This window comes from Hippocampus zosterae, chromosome 17 (genome assembly GCF_025434085.1).
Source record: "Hippocampus zosterae strain Florida chromosome 17, ASM2543408v3, whole genome shotgun sequence".
Taxonomy (NCBI): Eukaryota; Metazoa; Chordata; class Actinopteri; order Syngnathiformes; family Syngnathidae; genus Hippocampus; species Hippocampus zosterae.
In genome coordinates this window covers 16,590,967-16,604,297 of record NC_067467.1, presented here as the reverse complement: position 1 = coordinate 16,604,297, position 13,331 = coordinate 16,590,967, and positions in this window count along the sequence as shown.

Here is a 13,331-nt window from a genome sequence, read left to right as displayed (position 1 = left end):
TCGGACTGAAAGTACATTTAAAGCAATAAAAACTGAAAATGAGTGTCACGCCTAAACCAAAGGACTTATGCACACATTTCAAAATGTATTTAGTTCAGGTTGACCTCCTGAAGCCTAAATGAGCATTAATTTGACTACACAACTCATTCCTATGAAGGTACATTCAAAGTCACAAAACGTGCTCAACTAGGCCTGAAAGTGCATTTAAAGCAATAAAAACTGAAAATGAGTGTCACGCCTAAACCAAAGGACTTATGCACACATTTCAACATGTATTTAGTTCAGGTTGACCTCCTGAAGCCTAAATGAGCATTAATTTGACTACACAAGTAATTCCTATGAAGGTACATTCAAAGTCACAAAACGTGCTCAACTAGGCCTGAAAGTGCATTTAAAGCAATAAAAACTCAAAATGAGTGTCACGCCTAAACCAAAGGACTTATGCACACATTTCCACATGTATTTAGTTCAGGTTGACCTCCTGAAGCCTAAATCACCATTAATTTGACTACACAACTTATTCCTATGAAGATACATTCAAAGTAAAAAAACGGGCTCAACTCGGACTGAAAGTGCATTTAAAGCAATAAAAACTGAAAATGAGTGTCACGCCTAAACCAAAGGACTTATGCACACATTTCAAAATGTATTTAGTTCAGGTTGACCTCCTGAAGCCTAAATGAGCATTAATTTGACTACACAACTCATTCCTATGAAGGAACATTCAAAGTAAAAAAACGGGCTCAACTCGGACTGAAAGTGCATTTAAAGCAATAAAATCTCAAAATGAGTGTCACGCCTAAACCAAAGGACTTATGCACACATTTCAACATGTATTTAGTTCAGGTTGACCTCCTGAAGCCTAAATGAGCATTAATTTGACTACACAACTCATTCCTATGAAGGTACATTCAAAGTCACAAAACGGGCTCAACTCGGACTGAAAGTGCATTTAAAGCAATAAAAACTGAAAATGAGTGTCACGCCTAAACCAAAGGACTTATGCACACATTTCAACATGTATTTAGTTCAGGTTGACCTCCTGAAGCCTAAATGAGCATTAATTTGACTACACAACTCATTCCTATGAAGGTACATTCATGTCACAAAACGGGCTCAACTCGGACTGAAAGTGCATTTAAAGCAATAAAAACTGAAAATGAGTGTCACGCCTAAACCAAAGGACTTATGCACACATTTCAACATGTATTTAGTTCAGGTTGACCTCCTGAAGCCAAAATAAGCATTAATTTGACTACACAACTCATTCCTATGAAGGTACATTCAAAGTCACAAAACGGGCTCAACTCGGACTGAAAGTGCATTTAAAGCAATAAAACCTCAAAATGATTGTCACGCCTAAACCAAAGGACTTATGCACACATTTCAACATGTATTTAGTTCAGGTTGACCTCCTGAAGCCTAAATGAGCATTAATTTGACTACACAACTCATTCCTATGAAGGTACATTCAAAGTCACAAAACGTGCTCAACTAGGCCTGAAAGTGCATTTAAAGCAATAAAAACTCAAAATGAGTGTCACGCCTAAACCAAAGGACTTATGCACACATTTCAACATGTATTTAGTTCAGGTTGACGTCCTGAAGCCTAAATGAGCATTAATTTGACTACACAACTTATTCCTATGAAGATACATTCAAAGTAAAAAAACGTGCTCTACTCGGCCTGAAAATGCATTTAAAGCAATAAAAACTCAAAATGAGTGTCACGCCTAAACCAAAGGACTTATGCACACATTACAACATGTATTTAGTTCAGGTTGACCTCCTGAAGCCTAAATGAGCATTAATTTGACTACACAACTCATTCCTATGAAGGAACATTCAAAGTAAAAAAACGGGCTCAACTCGGACTGAAAGTACATTTAAAGCAATAAAAACTGAAAATGAGTGTCACGCCTAAACCAAAGGACTTATGCACACATTTCAAAATGTATTTAGTTCAGGTTGACCTCCTGAAGCCTAAATGAGCATTAATTTGACTACACAACTCATTCCTATGAAGGTACATTCAAAGTCACAAAACGTGCTCAACTAGGCCTGAAAGTGCATTTAAAGCAATAAAAACTGAAAATGAGTGTCACGCCTAAACCAAAGGACTTATGCACACATTTCAACATGTATTTAGTTCAGGTTGACCTCCTGAAGCCTAAATCACCATTAATTTGACTACACAACTTATTCCTATGAAGATACATTCAAAGTAAAAAAACGGGCTCAACTCGGACTGAAAGTGCATTTAAAGCAATAAAAACTGAAAATGAGTGTCACGCCTAAACCAAAGGACTTATGCACACATTTCAAAATGTATTTAGTTCAGGTTGACCTCCTGAAGCCTAAATGAGCATTAATTTGACTACACAACTCATTCCTATGAAGGAACATTCAAAGTAAAAAAACGGGCTCAACTCGGACTGAAAGTGCATTTAAAGCAATAAAATCTCAAAATGAGTGTCACACCTAAACCAAAGGACTTATGCACACATTTCAACATGTATTTAGTTCAGGTTGACCTCCTGAAGCCTAAATGAGCATTAATTTGACTACACAACTCATTCCTATGAAGGAACATTCAAAGTAAAAAAACGGGCTCAACTCGGACTTAAAGTGCATTTAAAGCAATAAAATCTCAAAATGAGTGTCACGCCTAAACCAAAGGACTTATGCACACATTTCAACATGTATTTAGTTCAGGTTGACCTCCTGAAGCCTAAATGAGCATTAATTTGACTACACAACTCATTCCTATGAAGGTACATTCAAAGTCACAAAACGGGCTCAACTCGGACTGAAAGTGCATTTAAAGCAATAAAAACTGAAAATGAGTGTCACGCCTAAACCAAAGGACTTATGCACACATTTCAACATGTATTTAGTTCAGGTTGACCTCCTGAAGCCTAAATGAGCATTAATTTGACTACACAACTCATTCCTATGAAGGTACATTCATGTCACAAAACGGGCTCAACTCGGACTGAAAGTGCATTTAAAGCAATAAAAACTGAAAATGAGTGTCACGCCTAAACCAAAGGACTTATGCACACATTTCAACATGTATTTAGTTCAGGTTGACCTCCTGAAGCCTAAATCACCATTAATTTGACTACACAACTTATTCCTATGAAGATACATTCAAAGTAAAAAAACGGGCTCAACTCGGACTGAAAGTGCATTTAAAGCAATAAAATCTCAAAATGAGTGTCACGCCTAAACCAAAGGACTTATGCACACATTTCAACATGTATTTAGTTCAGGTTGACGTCCTGAAGCCTAAATGAGCATTAATTTGACTTCACAACTTATTCCTATGAAGATACATTCAAAGTAAAAAAACGGGCTCAACTCGGACTGAAAGTGCATTTAAAGCAATAAAAACTGAAAATGAGTGTCACGCCTAAACCAAAGGATTTATACACACATTTCAACATGTATTTAGTTCAGGTTGACATTCTGAAGCCTAAATGAGCATTATTTTGTCTATACAACTCATTCCTATGAAGGTACATTCAAATTCACAAAACGTGCTCAACTAGGCCTGAAAGTGCATTTAAAGCAATAAAATCTCAAAATGAGTTTCACGCCTAAATCAAAGGACTTATGCACACATTTCAACATGTATTTAGTTTAGGTTGATCTCCTGAAGCCTAAATGAGCATTAATTTGATCACACAACTCATTCCCATGAAGATACATTCAAAGTCAGTAAGTGCCCTGCTCTGTCTGAAAATGCATTTGAATCAATAAAAACTAAAATTGAGTGTCATGCCTAAACCAAAGGACGTCTGCACACATTTCAACGTCTAAAGTGTTGTTTCCGATGCGTGCTAGTGTATGTGTGCGTGCGTGTGTGAGAGTGTGTAGGTGTGTTCGTGTGTTTGTGTGTGTTTGTGTGGGTGCGTGCGTGTGTGTGTGTGCGTGTGTGTGTTGTGCGCACCCCCCCCCAAAAAAGTACTGTATTCGGATAAAAATGACGAATTACTCGGAGGTTTTAACTTTTGCTTGCACTTGATTTGTTCTGACACCGACGACGTCCACCAATGACAGCCCGAGTGGATCTAGCCCACGTGGTGTGAGAGCAGGGGGAGGTGAAAAGATGCAAAGCCTAGGTGATTGGCTGTGCATCTTTCAGTCTTCCACGTGGGTTAGTCTTTGATCTTCAATCAGTGTCCAAATGTTGTTTACATGCGTAGCGTGTGCGGATGTGTGTGCCTCTCATGAGTTTGTGTGTGTGTTTGCGCGCGCGTGATCGTGTGCCCATACATGTGTGAGTGTTTCTTTGATCTAAATCATCGTTGGTGTGTTGTTTACGATACGTGCTCGTCTGTGCGTACTTTTGTGTGAGTGTGTGTGCGTGCGTTTGTGTGTGTGCTTGCTGCGTGCTGGCGCGCTCGGAAGCGTGTGTGTCACAGAGAAAGAGAGGGAGCGGGATCGCTGGCCTGTATGTACTCTATGTGAAACACACAGGACATTTGTAATTTCGTCCCTTTCACATTTTTTGGCTTTTTTAAAAATAAAACTTATTTTCATCAATGGTTCATAATGAGTGTCACGCCTAGACCAAATGACTTATGCACACATTTCAACATTTATTTAGTTCAGGTTGACCTCCTGAAGCCTAAATCACCATTAATTTGACTACACAACTTATTCCTATGAAGATACATTCAAAGTAAAAAAACGGGCTCAACTCGGACTGAAAGTGCATTTAAAGCAATAAAAACTGAAAATGAGTGTCACGCCTAAACCAAAGGACTTATGCACACATTTCAACATGTATTTAGTTCAGGTTGACCTCCTGAAGCCTAAATGAGCATTTATTTGACTACACAACTCATTCCTATGAAGGTACATTGAAAGTCACAAAACGTGCTCAACTAGGCCTGAAAGTGCATTTAAAGCAATAAAAACTCAAATTGAGTGTCACACCAAAACCAAAGGACTTATGCACACATTTCAACATGTATTTAGTTCAGGTTGACCTCCTGAAGCCTAAATGAACATTAATTTGACTACACAACTCATTCCTATGAAGGAACATTCAAAGTAAAAAAACGGGCTCAACTCGGACTGAAAGTGCATTTAAAGCAATAAAAACTGAAAATGAGTGTCACGCCTAAACCAAAGGACTTATGCACACATTTCAACATGTATTTAGTTCAGGTTGACCTCCTGAAGCCAAAATAAGCATTAATTTGACTACACAACTCATTCCTATGAAGGTACATTCAAAGTCACAAAACGGGCTCAACTCGGACTGAAAGTGCATTTAAAGCAATAAAAACTCAAAATGAGTGTCACGCCTAAACCAAAGGACTTATGCACACATTTCAACATGTATTTAGTTCAGGTTGACCTCCTGAAGCCTAAATGAGCATTAATTTGACTACACAACTCATTCCTATGAAGGTACATTCAAAGTCACAAAACGGGCTCAACTAGGCCTGAAAGTGCATTTAAAGCAATAAAAACTCAAAATGAGTGTCACGCCTAAACCAAAGGACTTATGCACACATTTCAACATGTATTTAGTTCAGGTTGACGTCCTGAAGCCTAAATGAGCATTAATTTGACTACACAACTTATTCCTATGAAGATACATTCAAAGTAAAAAAACGTGCTCTACTCGGCCTGAAAATGCATTTAAAGCAATAAAAACTCAAAATGAGTGTCACGCCTAAACCAAAGGACTTATGCACACATTACAACATGTATTTAGTTCAGGTTGACCTCCTGAAGCCTAAATGAGCATTAATTTGACTACACAACTCATTCCTATGAAGGAACATTAAAAGTAAAAAAACGGGCTCAACTCGGACTGAAAGTACATTTAAAGCAATAAAAACTGAAAATGAGTGTCACGCCTAAACCAAAGGACTTGTGCACACATTTCAAAATGTATTTAGTTCAGGTTGACCTCCTGAAGCCTAAATGAGCATTAATTTGACTACACAACTCATTCCTATGAAGGTACATTCAAAGTCACAAAACGTGCTCAACTAGGCCTGAAAGTGCATTTAAAGCAATAAAAACTGAAAATGAGTGTCACGCCTAAACCAAAGGACTTATGCACACATTTCAACATGTATTTAGTTCAGGTTGACCTCCTGAAGCCTAAATGAGCATTAATTTGACTACACAAGTCATTCCTATGAAGGTACATTCAAAGTCACAAAACGTGCTCAACTAGGCCTGAAAGTGCATTTAAAGCAATAAAAACTCAAAATGAGTGTCACGCCTAAACCAAAGGACTTATGCACACATTTCAACATGTATTTAGTTCAGGTTGACCTCCTGAAGCCTAAATCACCATTAATTTGACTACACAACTTATTCCTATGAAGATACATTCAAAGTAAAAAAACGGGCTCAACTCGGACTGAAAGTGCATTTAAAGCAATAAAAACTGAAAATGAGTGTCACGCCTAAACCAAAGGACTTATGCACACATTTCAAAATGTATTTAGTTCAGGTTGACCTCCTGAAGCCTAAATGAGCATTAATTTGACTACACAACTCATTCCTATGAAGGAACATTCAAAGTAAAAAAACGGGCTCAACTCGGACTGAAAGTGCATTTAAAGCAATAAAATCTCAAAATGAGTGTCACGCCTAAACCAAAGGACTTATGCACACATTTCAACATGTATTTAGTTCAGGTTGACCTCCTGAAGCCTAAATGAGCATTAATTTGACTACACAACTCATTCCTATGAAGGAACATTCAAAGTAAAAAAACGGGCTCAACTCGGACTGAAAGTACATTTAAAGCAATAAAAACTGAAAATGAGTGTCACGCCTAAACCAAAGGACTTATGCACACATTTCAAAATGTATTTAGTTCAGGTTGACCTCCTGAAGCCTAAATGAGCATTAATTTGACTACACAACTCATTCCTATGAAGGTACATTCAAAGTCACAAAACGTGCTCAACTAGGCCTGAAAGTGCATTTAAAGCAATAAAAACTGAAAATGAGTGTCACGCCTAAACCAAAGGACTTATGCACACATTTCAACATGTATTTAGTTCAGGTTGACCTCCTGAAGCCTAAATGAGCATTAATTTGACTACACAAGTCATTCCTATGAAGGTAGATTCAAAGTCACAAAACGTGCTCAACTAGGCCTGAAAGTGCATTTAAAGCAATAAAAACTCAAAATGAGTGTCACGCCTAAACCAAAGGACTTATGCACACATTTCAACATGTATTTAGTTCAGGTTGACCTCCTGAAGCCTAAATCACCATTAATTTGACTACACAACTTATTCCTATGAAGATACATTCAAAGTAAAAAAACGGGCTCAACTCGGACTGAAAGTGCATTTAAAGCAATAAAAACTGAAAATGAGTGTCACGCCTAAACCAAAGGACTTATGCACACATTTCAAAATGTATTTAGTTCAGGTTGACCTCCTGAAGCCTAAATGAGCATTAATTTGACTACACAACTCATTCCTATGAAGGAACATTCAAAGTAAAAAAACGGGCTCAACTCGGACTTAAAGTGCATTTAAAGCAATAAAATCTCAAAATGAGTGTCACGCCTAAACCAAAGGACTTATGCACACATTTCAACATGTATTTAGTTCAGGTTGACCTCCTGAAGCCTAAATGAGCATTAATTTGACTACACAACTCATTCCTATGAAGGTACATTCAAAGTCACAAAACGGGCTCAACTCGGACTGAAAGTGCATTTAAAGCAATAAAAACTGAAAATGAGTGTCACGCCTAAACCAAAGGACTTATGCACACATTTCAACATGTATTTAGTTCAGGTTGACCTCCTGAAGCCTAAATGAGCATTAATTTGACTACACAACTCATTCCTATGAAGGTACATTCATGTCACAAAACGGGCTCAACTCGGACTGAAAGTGCATTTAAAGCAATAAAAACTGAAAATGAGTGTCACGCCTAAACCAAAGGACTTATGCACACATTTCAACATGTATTTAGTTCAGGTTGACCTCCTGAAGCCTAAATGAGCATTAATTTGACTACACAACTCATTCCTATGAAGGTACATTCAAAGTCACAAAACGGGCTCAACTCGGACTGAAAGTGCATTTAAAGCAATAAAAACTGAAAATGAGTGTCACGCCTAAACCAAAGGACTTATGCACACATTTCAACATGTATTTAGTTCAGGTTGACCTCCTTAAGCCTAAATGAGCATTAATTTGACTACACAACTCATTCCTATGAAGGTACATTCAAAGTCACAAAACGTGCTCAACTAGGCCTGAAAGTGCATTTAAAGCAATAAAAACTCAAAATGAGTGTCACGCCTAAACCAAAGGACTTATGCACACATTTCAACATGTATTTAGTTCAGGTTGACGTCCTGAAGCCTAAATGAGCATTAATTTGACTACACAACTTATTCCTATGAAGATACATTCAAAGTAAAAAAACGTGCTCTACTCGGCCTGAAAATGCATTTAAAGCAATAAAAACTCAAAATGAGTGTCACGCCTAAACCAAAGGACTTATGCACACATTACAACATGTATTTAGTTCAGGTTGACCTCCTGAAGCCTAAATGAGCATTAATTTGACTACACAACTCATTCCTATGAAGGAACATTCAAAGTAAAAAAACGTGCTCAACTAGGCCTGAAAGTGCATTTAAAGCAATAAAAACTGAAAATGAGTGTCACGCCTAAACCAAAGGACTTATGCACACATTTCAACATGTATTTAGTTCAGGTTGACCTCCTGAAGCCTAAATGAGCATTAATTTGACTACACAAGTCATTCCTATGAAGGTACATTCAAAGTCACAAAACGTGCTCAACTAGGCCTGAAAGTGCATTTAAAGCAATAAAAACTCAAAATGAGTGTCACGCCTAAACCAAAGGACTTATGCACACATTTCAACATGTATTTAGTTCAGGTTGACCTACTGAAGCCTAAATCACCATTAATTTGACTACACAACTTATTCCTATGAAGATACATTCAAAGTAAAAAAACGGGCTCAACTCGGACTGAAAGTGCATTTAAAGCAATAAAAACTGAAAATGAGTGTCACGCCTAAACCAAAGGATTTATACACACATTTCAACATGTATTTAGTTCAGGTTGACATTCTGAAGCCTAAATGAGCATTATTTTGTCTATACAACTCATTCCTATGAAGGTACATTCAAAGTCACAAAACGTGCTCAACTAGGCCTGAAAGTGCATTTAAAGCAATAAAATCTCAAAATGAGTTTCACGCCTAAATCAAAGGACTTATGCACACATTTCAACATGTATTTAGTTTAGGTTGATCTCCTGAAGCCTAAATGAGCATTAATTTGATCACACAACTCATTCCCATGAAGATACATTCAAAGTCAGTAAGTGCCCTGCTCTGTCTGAAAATGCATTTGAATCAATAAAAACTAAAATTGAGTGTCATGCCTAAACCAAAGGACGTCTGCACACATTTCAACGTCTAAAGTGTTGTTTCCGATGCGTGCTAGTGTATGTGTGCGTGCGTGTGTGAGAGTGTGTAGGTGTGTTCGTGTGTTTGTGTGTGTTTGTGTGGGTGCGTGCGTGTGTGTGTGTGCGTGTGTGTGTTGTGCGCACCCCCCCCCCAAAAAAGTACTGTATTCGGATAAAAATGACGAATTACTCGGAGGTTTTAAATTTTGCTTGCACTTGATTTGTTCTGACACCGACGACGTCCACCAATGACAGCCCGAGTGGATCTAGCCCACGTGGTGTGAGAGCAGGGGGAGGTGAAAAGATGCAAAGCCTAGGTGATTGGCTGTGCATCTTTCAGTCTTCCACGTGGGTTAGTCTTTGATCTTCAATCAGTGTCCAAATGTTGTTTACATGCGTAGCGTGTGCGGATGTGTGTGCCTCTCATGAGTTTGTGTGTGTGTTTGCGCGCGCGTGATCGTGTGCCCATACATGTGTGAGTGTTTCTTTGATCTAAATCATCGTTGGTGTGTTGTTTACGATACGTGCTCGTCTGTGCGTACTTTTGTGTGAGTGTGTGTGCGTGCGTTTGTGTGTGTGCTTGCTGCGTGCTGGCGCGCTCGGAAGCGTGTGTGTCACAGAGAAAGAGAGGGAGCGGGATCGCTGGCCTGTATGTACTCTATGTGAAACACACAGGACATTTGTAATTTCGTCCCTTTCACATTTTTTGGCTTTTTTAAAAATAAAACTTATTTTCATCAATGGTTCATAATGAGTGTCACGCCTAGACCAAATGACTTATGCACACATTTCAACATTTATTTAGTTCAGGTTGACCTCCTGAAGCCTAAATCACCATTAATTTGACTACACAACTTATTCCTATGAAGATACATTCAAAGTAAAAAAACGGGCTCAACTCGGACTGAAAGTGCATTTAAAGCAATAAAAACTGAAAATGAGTGTCACGCCTAAACCAAAGGACTTATGCACACATTTCAACATGTATTTAGTTCAGGTTGACGTCCTGAAGCCTAAATGAGCATTAATTTGACTACACAACTTATTCCTATGAAGATACATTCAAAGTAAAAAAACGTGCTCTACTCGGCCTGAAAATGCATTTAAACCAATAAAAACTCAAAATGAGTGTCACGCCTAAACCAAAGGCCTTATGCACACATTTCAACATGTATTTAGTTCAGGTTGACCTCCTGAAGCCTAAATGAGCATTAATTTGACTACACAACTCATTCCTATGAAGGAACATTCAAAGTAAAAAAACGGGCTCAACTTGGACTGAAAGTACATTTAAAGCAATAAAAACTGAAAATGAGTGTCACGCCTAAACCAAAGGACTTATGCACACATTTCAACATGTATTTAGTTCAGGTTGACCTCCTGAAGCCTAAATGAGCATTAATTTGACTACACAACTCATTCCTATGAAGGTACATTCAAAGTCACAAAACGTGCTCAACTAGGCCTGAAAGTGCATTTAAAGCAATAAAAACTGAAAATGAGTGTCACGCCTAAACCAAAGGACTTATGCACACATTTCAACATGTATTTAGTTCAGGTTGACCTCCTGAAGCCTAAATGAGCATTAATTTGACTACACAACTAATTCCTATGAAGGTACATTCAAAGTCACAAAACGTGCTCAACTAGGCCTGAAAGTGCATTTAAAGCAATAAAAACTCAAAATGAGTGTCACGCCTAAACCAAAGGACTTAAGCACACATTTCAACATGTATTTAGTTCATGTTGACCTCCTGAAGCCTAAATGAGAATTAATTTGACTACACAACTCATTCCTATGAAGGTACATTCATGTCACAAAACGGGCTCAACTCGGACTGAAAGTGCATTTAAAGCAATAAAAACTGAAAATGAGTGTCCCGCCTAAACCAAAGGACTTATGCACACATTTCAACATGTATTTAGTTCAGGTTGACCTCCTGAAGCCTAAATGAGCATTAATTTGACTACACAACTCATTCCTATGAAGGTACATTCAAAGTCACAAAACGGGCTCAACTCGGACTGAAAGTGCATTTAAAGCAATAAAAACTGAAAATGAGTGTCACGCCTAAACCAAAGGACTTATGCACACATTTCAACATGTATTTAGTTCAGGTTGACCTCCTGAAGCCTAAATGAGCATTAATTTGACTACACAACTCATTCCTATGAAGGTACATTCAAAGTCACAAAACGTGCTCAACTAGGCCTGAAAGTGCATTTAAAGCAATAAAAACTCAAAATGAGTGTCACGCCTAAACCAAAGGACTTATGCACACATTTCAACATGTATTTTGTTCAGATTGACGTCCTGAAGCCTAAATGAGCATTAATTTGACTACACAACTTATTCCTATGAAGATACATTCAAAGTAAAAAAACGTGCTCTACTCGGCCTGAAAATGCATTTAAAGCAATAAAAACTCAAAATGAGTGTCACGCCTAAACCAAAGGACTTATGCACACATTACAACATGTATTTAGTTCAGGTTGACCTCCTGAAGCCTAAATGAGCATTAATTTGACTACACAACTCATTCCTATGAAGGAACATTCAAAGTAAAAAAACGGGCTCAACTCGGACTGAAAGTACATTTAAAGCAATAAAAACTGAAAATGAGTGTCACGCCTAAACCAAAGGACTTATGCACACATTTCAACATGTATTTAGTTCAGGTTGACCTCCTGAAGCCTAAATGAGCATTAATTTGACTACACAAGTCATTCCTATGAAGGTACATTCAAAGTCACAAAACGTGCTCAACTAGGCCTGAAAGTGCATTTAAAGCAATAAAAACTCAAAATGAGTGTCACGCCTAAACCAAAGGACTTATGCACACATTTCAACATGTATTTAGTTCAGGTTGACCTCCTGAAGCCTAAATCACCATTAACTTGACTACACAACTTATTCCTATGAAGATACATTCAAAGTAAAAAAACGGGCTCAACTCGGACTGAAAGTGCATTTAAAGCAATAAAAACTGAAAATGAGTGTCACGCCTAAACCAAAGGACTTATGCACACATTTCAAAATGTATTTAGTTCAGGTTGACCTCCTGAAGCCTAAATGAGCATTAATTTGACTACACAACTCATTCCTATGAAGGAACATTCAAAGTAAAAAAACGGGCTCAACTCGGACTGAAAGTGCATTTAAAGCAATAAAATCTCAAAATGAGTGTCACGCCTAAACCAAAGGACTTATGCACACATTTCAACATGTATTTAGTTCAGGTTGACCTCCTGAAGCCTAAATGAGCATTAATTTGACTACACAACTCATTCCTATGAAGGAACATTCAAAGTAAAAAAACGGGCTCAACTCGGACTGAAAGTACATTTAAAGCAATAAAAACTGAAAATGAGTGTCACGCCTAAACCAAAGGACTTATGCACACATTTCAAAATGTATTTAGTTCAGGTTGACCTCCTGAAGCCTAAATGAGCATTAATTTGACTACACAACTCATTCCTATGAAGGTACATTCAAAGTCACAAAACGTGCTCAACTAGGCCTGAAAGTGCATTTAAAGCAATAAAAACTGAAAATGAGTGTCACGCCTAAACCAAAGGACTTATGCACACATTTCAACATGTATTTAGTTCAGGTTGACCTCCTGAAGCCTAAATGAGCATTACTTTGACTACACAAGTCATTCCTATGAAGGTACATTCAAAGTCACAAAACGTGCTCAACTAGGCCTGAAAGTGCATTTAAAGCAATAAAAACTCAAAATGAGTGTCACGCCTAAACCAAAGGACTTATGCACACATTTCAACATGTATTTAGTTCAGGTTGACCCCCTGAAGTCTAAATCACCATTAATTTGACTACACAACTTATTCCTATGAAGATACATTCAAAGTAA